A 10,487-nucleotide genomic window follows, 5' to 3' on the forward strand; every position below is an offset into this window, starting at 1 on the left:
GTTAATTTTCAACACTTAAGAAAAACAGTGTTTTAATTACAGAATTAAACCAGTCATATTAAGTAGAACAGACAAAAAAACTACTAAGAGGGATAATGTATTAAGTTGTTCATTAACAGTCAGGGCTATGCTGATCAAGTCACCATTTCCCATAGTGTCCATTTCACTTCAACAAGTTTCCTTTTTGGTGTTCAGCCAGTTGTCACCGATCAGGGAAAACATATGGTATTTGTCCCTTTGGGACTGGCTTACTTCACTCAGCATGATGTGTTCCAGATTCCTCCATTTTGTTGAGAATGACTGGATTTCGTTGTTTCTTACTGCGGTATAGTATTCTAAAGAGTACATATCCCATAATTTCTTTATCCAGTCTACCGTTGATGGGCATTTAGGTTGGTTCCAGGTCTTAGCTATTGTGAATTGTGCTGCAATAAACATTAGGGTGCAGACCGCTTTTTTGTTTGCCAATGTAAATTCCTTTGGGTAAATTCCAAGGAGTGGGATGGCTGGGTCGAACGGTAGGGTTATCTTCAGGTTTCTGAGGAATCTCCAGACTGACTTCCATAGTGGCTTGACCAGTTTGCATTCCCACCAACAGTGGGTTAGTGTCCCTTTTTCCCCACATCCTCGCCAGCATCTGTTGTTGGTAGATTTCTGAATGTGAGACATTCTAACCGGGGTGAGGTGAAACCTCATTGTGGTTTTGATTTGCATTTCCCTGATTGCTAGTGACCTTGAACATTTTTTCATGTGCCTGTTGGCCATTTGGATTTCCTCTTTTGAAAAATGTCTATTGAGGTCCTTGGCCCATCTCTTAAGTGGGTTGTTGGTTTTGTTTTTGTGGAGTTTCTTGATCTCTTTGTAGATTCTGGTTATTAACCCTTTATCTGTTGCATAGTTTGCAAATATTTTTCCCATTCTGTCGGTTGTCTCTTCACTCTCCTGACTGTTTCTTTTGCAGTACAGAAACTTCTCAATTTGATGCAATCCCAATAGTTGATTTTGGCTTTGACTGCCTGTGCCTCACGGGTCTTTTCCAGAAACTCTTTGCCTGTGCCAATATCTTGAAGGGTTTCTCCAATGTTCTCTAGTAACTTGATGGTGTCAGGTCGTAGATTTAGGTCTTTAATCCATGTTGAGTGGATTTTTGTGTAAGGTGTAAGGTAGGGGTCTTGCTTCATGCTTCTGCATGTGGAAATCCAATTTTCCCAGCACCATTTATTGAATAGACTATCCTTGCTCCAGGAATTGGTTTTAGATCCTTGATCAAATATAAGTTGGCTGTAGATGTTTGGGTTGATTTCTGGTGTTTCAATTCTGTTCCATTGGTCTATCCATCTGTTTCTGTACCAGTACAATGCTGTTTTGATTACAACTGCCCTGTAGTATGTCCTGAAATCTGGTATTGTGATGCCTCCGGCTTTGTTTTTGTTGTACAAGATTGCTTTAGCTATTCGAGGTTTGTGCCTTGTTTGATTGATTGATTGATTTTTAAAACCTTACATAACTATGCTTACAGAAATATACAATTTATCCAAAAACTTTTACATGCTTTAAATTTTTTTAGAAAGAATTTGCCATTGTTCGGGAAGATGTCAGTATAGCAGGGACCCAGCAAGGAGATGGGTCCCTCCCCCAGCAAACCAGATGAGAGGGAACAAGTCCATGGAGCTTTGAACAGTGGCAAGAGGGGAAACTGGTGAACTGCACTGTGTTTGAAACTCCAAGAAGTAAGAAGGAGAAATTGTAGGGGAATTGGCAGAGAGGTTGGGCATGCCATGGTCCTTCTGTGTCTCTTTCCCTCCCCCCGGCCTGGACTTATAGCCAGCAGGGAGAAGCCATATTGATCATTTATATTTTCAAGTGTAAGCAGGGGACCGCCTGTCTGCCTTCTATGCACACACCCATCTATTGCAGGGGGCCACCTCATAACATGCCCCTCCTGAGCACAAGGGTCACAACATTTCAGAGTAATTTCCTCCCCACAACGCAACCTGTACAACAAGGATTAGTCCTAAACAGTGAAAAACTGAGCTCAACTCATTCACCAATAAGAAGTGCACCTGGCCCCAGTAGGCAGGGCTTAGTGCACCAAAGCCCTGGTAGCTGCCTCCATCATGATCCATAAGTAAACAGAGCTCCAGGAGGTGGGTCTGCATATTTAATTGAATTGAGATTTTAAAGAGAAGCCAGATGAAATACTGTAAATGAACAATTTGATAGACAAAATAAAAAATGCAGTGGTATCTCTTAGCAATAGAATAGAAGAAACTGAAGAAAGAATATCAGGACTAGAAGACAAACTTCTGGAAATAATACAGTCAGACTAAATACAAGAATAGATTAGAAAATTAAAAATCATGGTTGGAGAGTTACAAGAGTATATCAAATTACCAAACTTATTGATCCTAGGAATTACAGAAGGTGTGGAAAGAGAGAAGGGATTAAAAGACCTTCCTAATGAAATAATAAAGGAGAATTTCCACAATTTGAGAAAGAAGAGACATCCAAATACAAGAAATACACAGAACTCCCAATAGACAGGACCAGAACAGAACTGTACCATGACACATTGTAGCAAAACTCAGCTCAGTGATAAAAAACAGAACGGATTTTAAAATATGCATGAGAGAAATGACAAATCACATTCAGAGGAAACCCAACTTGACTCACCATGGACTTCTCATCGCAAACCCTACAGGCAAGGACACAATGGCGAGATATATTCCAAGTCCTAAGGGAAAAAACTGTCAACCCAGAATACTGTACCCTGCAAAACTCTCATTTATGAATGAGGAGAAATAAGGATCTTCCACCATAAGCAGAAATTGAAAGAATTTGTAACCAGTTGCCCAGCCATACATAAGATGCTTAAGGATGAGTTACATACAGAAATAGAAACATCACTACAAAAGAAGATGAATGCAGTAAATGACCCAGCAAAAGTACAAGTGAAATCCAAAATACATAAACAGGACTATTTATGGAAGCATGACAGGGAAAAGATGGCATTTAACAATAGTTACCCTAAATATAAATGGTCTCAACTCCCCAGTTAAAAGATACAGACTAGCTGAATGGATTTAAAAAGTAAATCCATGTATTTGCTGCCTACAAGAAACACACCTTACCAACAAAGACACACACAGACTGAAAGTGAAAGGATGGAAAAAGATAATCCATGCTAACAGAAACCAAAAAAAGAGCTGGTGTGCCATCCTAATATCAGACAAAACAGACTTTAACACAAAACCCAATAAAAGAGACAAACAGGGACACTAAGGGATCAATTCAATAGGAAGATGTCACTATTATAAATGTATACATGCCTGATTACAGGGCACCTGGATATTTAAAAGAATTGTTAAGGGATTTAAAGGAGATATAGACCCAAATACAATAGTAATGGGGGACTTCAATACTTATTTTCAGCAATGGTCACGTGAACCAGATAGAAAATCAACAAGGAATACACAAAACTAATTGACACTACAGACAAAATAGACCTAGCAGATATCTACACAGCCTTCCACCCTATAGCAACAGAGTACACAGTTTTTTTTTTCTCCAGTGTACACATCTTTCTCTAGGATTGACAATATGCCATAAAGTGAGTCTCAGCAAATTAAAAAAAAAATCATACCATGCATCTTCTAATACCACAATGCAATGAAACTAGAAATTAACAACTCAAGAATCTCTACATCATATTCAAACACTTGGAAAATGGACAACATGTTTCTGAATGAACAATGGGTCATAGAATAAATCAAATGAGAAATGAAAAACTTACTGGAAACAAATGACGATGACAGTACAACATATCAAAATTTGTAGGATACAGAAAAAGCAGGCTTAAAATAAAAATTTATAGCAATTGGTGCCTACATCAACTGGAAATGCACCAAATAAATGAACTATCTCTGCAATTCAAAGATCTAGAAAAACAACGTCAAATCAAACCCAAAACTAGCAGAAGAAAAGAAATAATTAAAATAAGAGAAGAAATTAGCAAAATTAAAACAAAAAATACAAAAGGTCAGCAAAATGAAGAGCTGGTTTTTTTGAATAAATAAACAAAATTGAAATGAAATTGACCCAACTGACTAAAAAAGGGAAACAGAAGATATAAATCACTAAAATTAGAGATGAAAATGGAAATTTAGCAACAGACATCATAGATAAAAAGAATCAAAAAACCACTACAAAGAGCTGTATGCCAAACAAACTGGGAAATCTAGAAGAAATGAATAGATTCCTGTTCACATACAACCTACCTAAATTGACCCATGAAGTCATAGAAAACCTAAACATACCCATAACCAAGACAAAAATTGAATCAGTAATAAAGATGCTCCCAACAAAGAAAAGCCCAGGACTGGAAGGATTCACTGCTGAATTTTACCAGACTTTTAAATAAGATCTAACTCCAATGCATGTCAAATTATTTAAAACAATGGAAAGGGAGGGAATCCTCCCAAATTCTTTCTATGAAGCCAGAATTACCTTCATTCCTAAACCCAGAAAAGATGCAACAGTGAATGAGAACTACAGACCAATTTCCTTGATCAACATAGATGCAAAAAATTGGCTAATCGAATCCAATAACACATCAGAAAGATCATTCACTCAAATCAAGTGGGATTTATCCCTGGTATGCAGGGATGTTTCAACATTCACAAATCAGTCAATGTGATACATCAAATTAATAAATAGAAGAACAAAAACCATATGATGATTTCAATATATGCAGAGAAAGCATGTGACAAAATACAGCACCCTTCATAATGAAAAGTCTAATTACACTGAATATAGAAATAACATTCCTCAACACAATCAAGGCAATTTATGACAAACCAATGTCCAGCATCATACTAAATGGGGAAATGTAAGAAGCATTCCCACTAAGATTCTTTACCAGACAGGGATGCCCACTCTCACCATTGCTATTCAATATAGTCCTGGAAGTTTTAAATACAATAGTCAAGAAAAAAATAAAAGGGATAAAAATTGAAGAGGAAGTCAAATTATCCCCATTTGCAGACAACATGATGTTATATATATATATATATAGGATCCAAAGACTCTACTAAGAGACGATTGGAACTCATAGAAGATCTTGGTAAAGTAGCAGGGTATAAAGTCAATACACAAAATCCAATAGCCTTTGTGTACACAGACAATGCCATGGCTGAGAACGATCTTCTGAGATCAATCCCATTCACAATAGCTATGAAAAATCAAATATCTTGGAATGAATTTAACCAAGGATGCCAAAGATCTCTACGATTATAATTACAAAACTTTAAAGAAAGAAATAGGAGAATACACAAAAAAGGAAAAATCTTCCTAGTTCATGTTTTGGAAGAATCAGTATCATCAAAATGTCCATTCATCCAAAAGAAATTTACAAATTCAATGTGATACCAATCAAAATATCAAAGATATTCTTCTCAGATTTAGAAAAATGATGCTGAAATTCATATGGCGCCACAGGAGACCTCAAATAACTAAGGCAATCTTGTATAACAAAAGCAAAGCTGGAGGCATCACAATATCATATTTTAAGACATACTACAGGGCAGTTATAATCACAACAGCATGGTACTGGTACAGAAACAGATAGATAGACCAATGGAACAGAATAGAAACACCAGAGATCAATCCAAACATCTACAACCAAGGAGCTAAAAATGAATACTTGGAGCAAGGACAGTCTCTTCAACAAATAGTGCTGGGAAACATGGATTTCCACATGCAGAAATATGAAGCAGGACCTTACCTTACACCTTACACAAAAATCCACTCAACATGGATTAAAGATTTAAATCTATGACCTGACACCATCAAATTAATTGAGAACATTGGAAAAACTCTGCAAGACATTGGCACAGGTAATGAATTCCTAGAAAAGACCCCACAGGCATAGGCAGTCAAGGCCAAAATTAACAAATGGGATTACGGCAAGTTGAGAAACTTCTTTACAGCAAAAGAAACAGTGAGGATAGTGAAGAGACAACTGACAGAATAGGAAAAATTATTTGCAAACTACACAACTGATAAAGGATTAATAAACATAATCTTCAAAGAGATTAAGATTCTCCACAACAATAAAATAAAAAGCTCAGTTAAGAGAAGGACAAAAGTCTTAAACAGACATTTTTCAAAAGAGGATATCCAAATGGCCAAGAGACACATGAAAAAATATTCAGGATCACTAGCTCTCAGGGAAATGCAAATCAAAACCACAATGAGGTTTTTTTTTAAAATATTTATTTATTTGAAAGAATTACATACAGAGAGAAGGAAAGGTAGACAGAGAGAGAGGTCTTCCATCCACTGGTTCACCCCTCAATTGGTCGCAACAGCCAGAGTTGTGCTGATCCGAAGCCAGGTGCCAGGAGCTTCTTCCAGGTCTGCCATGCGGGTGCTGGGGCCCAAGTACTTGGTCCATTTTGTATTGCTTTACCAGGCCATAGCAGAAATCTGGATCAGAAGTGGAGCAGCCGGGACTTGAACTGGCGCCTATATGGGATGCCGACACTGCAGGAGGAGGCTTTGCCCACTACACACAGCACTGGATCCTACAATGAAGTTTCACCTGACTATAATTAAAATGTCTCTCAGACAGAAATCAGCAAATAAAAAATGCTGGGGAGGATCTGGTGAAAAAGGTATCCTAATCCACTGTAGGTGGGAATGTAAGCTAGTAAAGCCACTATGGAAGACAGTTTGGAGATACCTCAAAAATCTGAATATAGACCTACCATACAAACCAGCCATCCCACACTTCAACATTTACCCAAGCGAAATGAAATCAGTAAACAAAGAGCTATCTGCACCTCCATGTTTATTGAAGCTCAGTTCATAACAGCTAAGACATGGACTCAACCTAAATGCCCATCAACAGAAGACTGGATAAAGAAATTATGGGATATGTACACTATGGAATACTACACTGCAATAAAAATAAAATCAAGTCTTTTGCAACAAAATGGAGCAAACTGGGAAACTTGATACTTAGTGAAATAAGCCAATCTCAAAGGGACAAATACTATATGTTCTCCCTGATCTGTGAGAACTAATAGCACACCTAAAATGAAATCTGTAGAAGTGAAATTGACACTTTGAGAAACAATGACTTGAACAGCACTTGTCTTGACTGTCGAGGAACAATTTTATATTTTTATTTTTATCTATTTTTTCTTTTCTCTCCTTCACACTATATGTGGAACTCTTTACTTAAGGTAGAGTTAATCATATATATATGTATATATATATTTATTTGTATATATAGTCAATAGAAAATAGATTGCAGTAAAGCATAAGTGGGGGAATAAAAGAAGGAGGAGGAAATTTCTAGCTTTAAAGCTGCAATATAACTGAAATGTGATCCCTGTTAAACATAAGAGTGGGAATAAGAGAGGGAAGAGATGTATAATTTGGGGCATGCTCGGGCTGACTTGCCCCAATTGGTGGAGTTGGAAACATACCAGGGGATTCCAATTCAATCCCATCAAGGTGGCATGTGCCAATGCCATCTCACTATTCCAAGTGATCAATTTCAGTTCAAAATTGATCATAATGAAAGGACTAAGAGTCAAAGGGAGCACATAAACAAGTCTAGTATCTGCTAACACTAACCAATAGAATAAATAAAGGGGAGAGTGATCCAACATGGGAAGTGAGATACTCAGCAGACTCATAGAATGGCGGATGTCCTAAATAGCACTCTGGCCTCAGAATCAGCCCTAAAGGCACTCGGATCTGGCTGAAAAGCCCATGAGAGTATTTCAGGCATGAAAAGCCAAGACACTCTGGCAAAAGATCTCTGTGAGTGAGATCCCAGTGGAAAGAACAGGTCTTCAAAGAGGGAGGTGCCTTTCTCTGAAGGGAGGAGAGAACCTCCACTTTGACTATGACCTTGTCTAAACAAGATAAGAGTCGGAGAACTCAGAGGGCTTCCATAGCCTTGGAAACTCATGACTGGAGCATAGGGAGATTACTGATGCCATAGACAGGAGTGTCAATTTGTAAAGTCAAAAACAGGAGTCACTGTGCACTTACTCCTCATGTAGGATCTCTGTCCTTAATGTGCTGTACATTGAGGCTTAATGCTATAATGAGTACTCAAACAGTATATTTCACTTTGTGTTTCTATGGGGGTGCAAACGATTGAAATCTTTACTTAATGTACACTAAACTGATCTTCTGTAAAAAAAAAAAAAAGAAAGAAATTATCAATTCCCAACTTGACTCTCACTGGGATTAAACATGACAATAGGTCTGATCTGATTTCATCATCATTTAAAAAAAATCATCTATTATTTTTCACTTTATGTTTCTGTGTGGGAGCAAACTGTTGAAATCCTTACTTAATGTATACTAAGCTGATCTTCTGTATATTAAGATAATCGAAAATGAATCTTGATGTGAATGGAAGGGGAGAGGGAGTGGGAAAGGGGAGGGTTGTGGGTGGGAGGGACAGTATGGGGGGGGGAAGCCATTGTAACCCATGAGTCGTACTTTGGAAATTTATATTCATTAAATAAAAGATAAAAAAAAATAAAGCTGCAATATGCCATCTTCATTGTTAAAGTATTGAAGATACCATATAAATAACATCAAGTGCCTGGTAATAACAATAGACAGAATTAAAAAGGAGGGAATGTCCAATATGGGAAGCAGTCCACACAGCAGACTCATAGATTGGCAATCGCTTTAAGTAACACTCTGACCTCAGAATCAGCCCTTAAGGCATTCAGATGTACCTGAAAAGCCCATGAGAGCAATGCAAGCATGCAAAGCCAAGACACTGGGCAAAAATATTCTACATGAAGGATCTCTGTGAATGAGACCCCAGTGGAAAGAAGGGGCCTTCAAAGAGGGATGTACTTTTTTCTGAATGGAGGAGAGAACTTACACTTTGCTTATGGCCTTGTCTAAATATTGATGGAGTTTTTGGTCACAAAAGGCTTTCATAGCCTTGGCAGTTCATGGCAAGAGGCTTGAGTGATCACTGAGTTCATAAATATGAGTGTCAATTGTTAAATGAACAGCAGAAGTTACTGTACACTTAATCCACATATAGGACCTCTGTCCTTAGTTGTACTATGAGAACTAACTGCAAAACTTGTTCTCAAACAGTACTTTTTACATTGTGTGTGCATAAGTGTTCAAACCATTGAAATCTTTACTTAGTACAGAGTTCGTCTTCTGTACATAAAGTTAATTAAAAGTGAATCTGAAAGAAGAATGGGATGGGAGAGGGGACAGGAGGTGGGACGGGAGTGGGGAGGGAGGATGGGTATGGGGGAGAAACCACTATATTCCTAAAGTTGTACTTATGAAAATTGTATTCAATAAATAAAAGCTTTAAAAACAGAATTTGAGCCTTGTTTATTTTTATCTACTACATATACATAAAAGATCTTCCATCAAATATTACACATCAAGGCAGCAAAAACCTTGAGAAATTTACTTTTGGTTTGCCTCAGAAAATCAACTGCATTACACTGTAAATGTTTACAAAATCAGTGCAATAAAACACTGTTTATAATTTTTCATAACTAATGAGGAAGGAATCAGGCAGGAGCCTACATACCCATGTGGAACTGGAAGAGCTCTGCAATGTAGGTAATATTGCACTTAGACTGTGAGTCCGCATAAACCCAGCTTTAGATAATTTCTTAAATCTGAATTAATACTGTCTACTCACTTCATCAGCCGAGGCTAACAAGGAAACACAGCACACTAAGCTTTTCTCATTCATGCAAAAGAAGAACATTCTGTTTCTTCCTAGCTTTTCAGTCAGTGGTGATGGTACCTACAGGCAAGGCATTCCCTCCATCATCGCATTCACCACGTGGGATGTGATGAGGTCTCCTTGAGTTTCAATTTGTATCATCACTCATAGAAAATAGTGCCCAAAGTTAGTGACCATAGGACTTCAGAACTGACTCAAAACAATAAATAGCAGTTCTTGGTTCACTATAACAAAACACAGAGCCACAATTAAAATAAGCCTTACCAAAACAACACAATACAGATCCTGTGAATTACATCAAATAAAGTAGCTCCAACATAAGCAGCTCTGAAAGAAAGAGGAGAAAATATATAACTTGTAATAAAACATGGTTCAAAAACCATGGGAAGGGGCCGGCACTGTGGCGCAGTGGGTTAACACCCTGGCCTGAAGCACTGGCATCCACCCCAAATAGGCACTGGTTTCAGACCCGGATGCTCCACTTCCTGTCCAGCTCTCTGCTATGGCCCAGGAAAGCAGTGGAAGATGGCCCGAGTCCTTAGGCACCTGAACCCACGTGGGAGACCCGGAAGAAACTCCTAGCTTCTGGCTTTGGATCGGCGCAGCTCCGGCCATTGCGGCCATTTGGGGAGTGAACCATCGGATGGAAGACCTCTCTCTCTCTCTCTCTCTCTCTCTGCCTCTCCTCTCTCTGCGTAACTCTGACTTTCAAATAAATAAA

Source organism: Oryctolagus cuniculus, chromosome 5 (assembly GCF_051225735.1).
Source record: "Oryctolagus cuniculus isolate XC-2025 breed Fujian yellow rabbit chromosome 5, ASM5122573v1, whole genome shotgun sequence".
NCBI lineage: Eukaryota > Metazoa > Chordata > Mammalia > Lagomorpha > Leporidae > Oryctolagus > Oryctolagus cuniculus.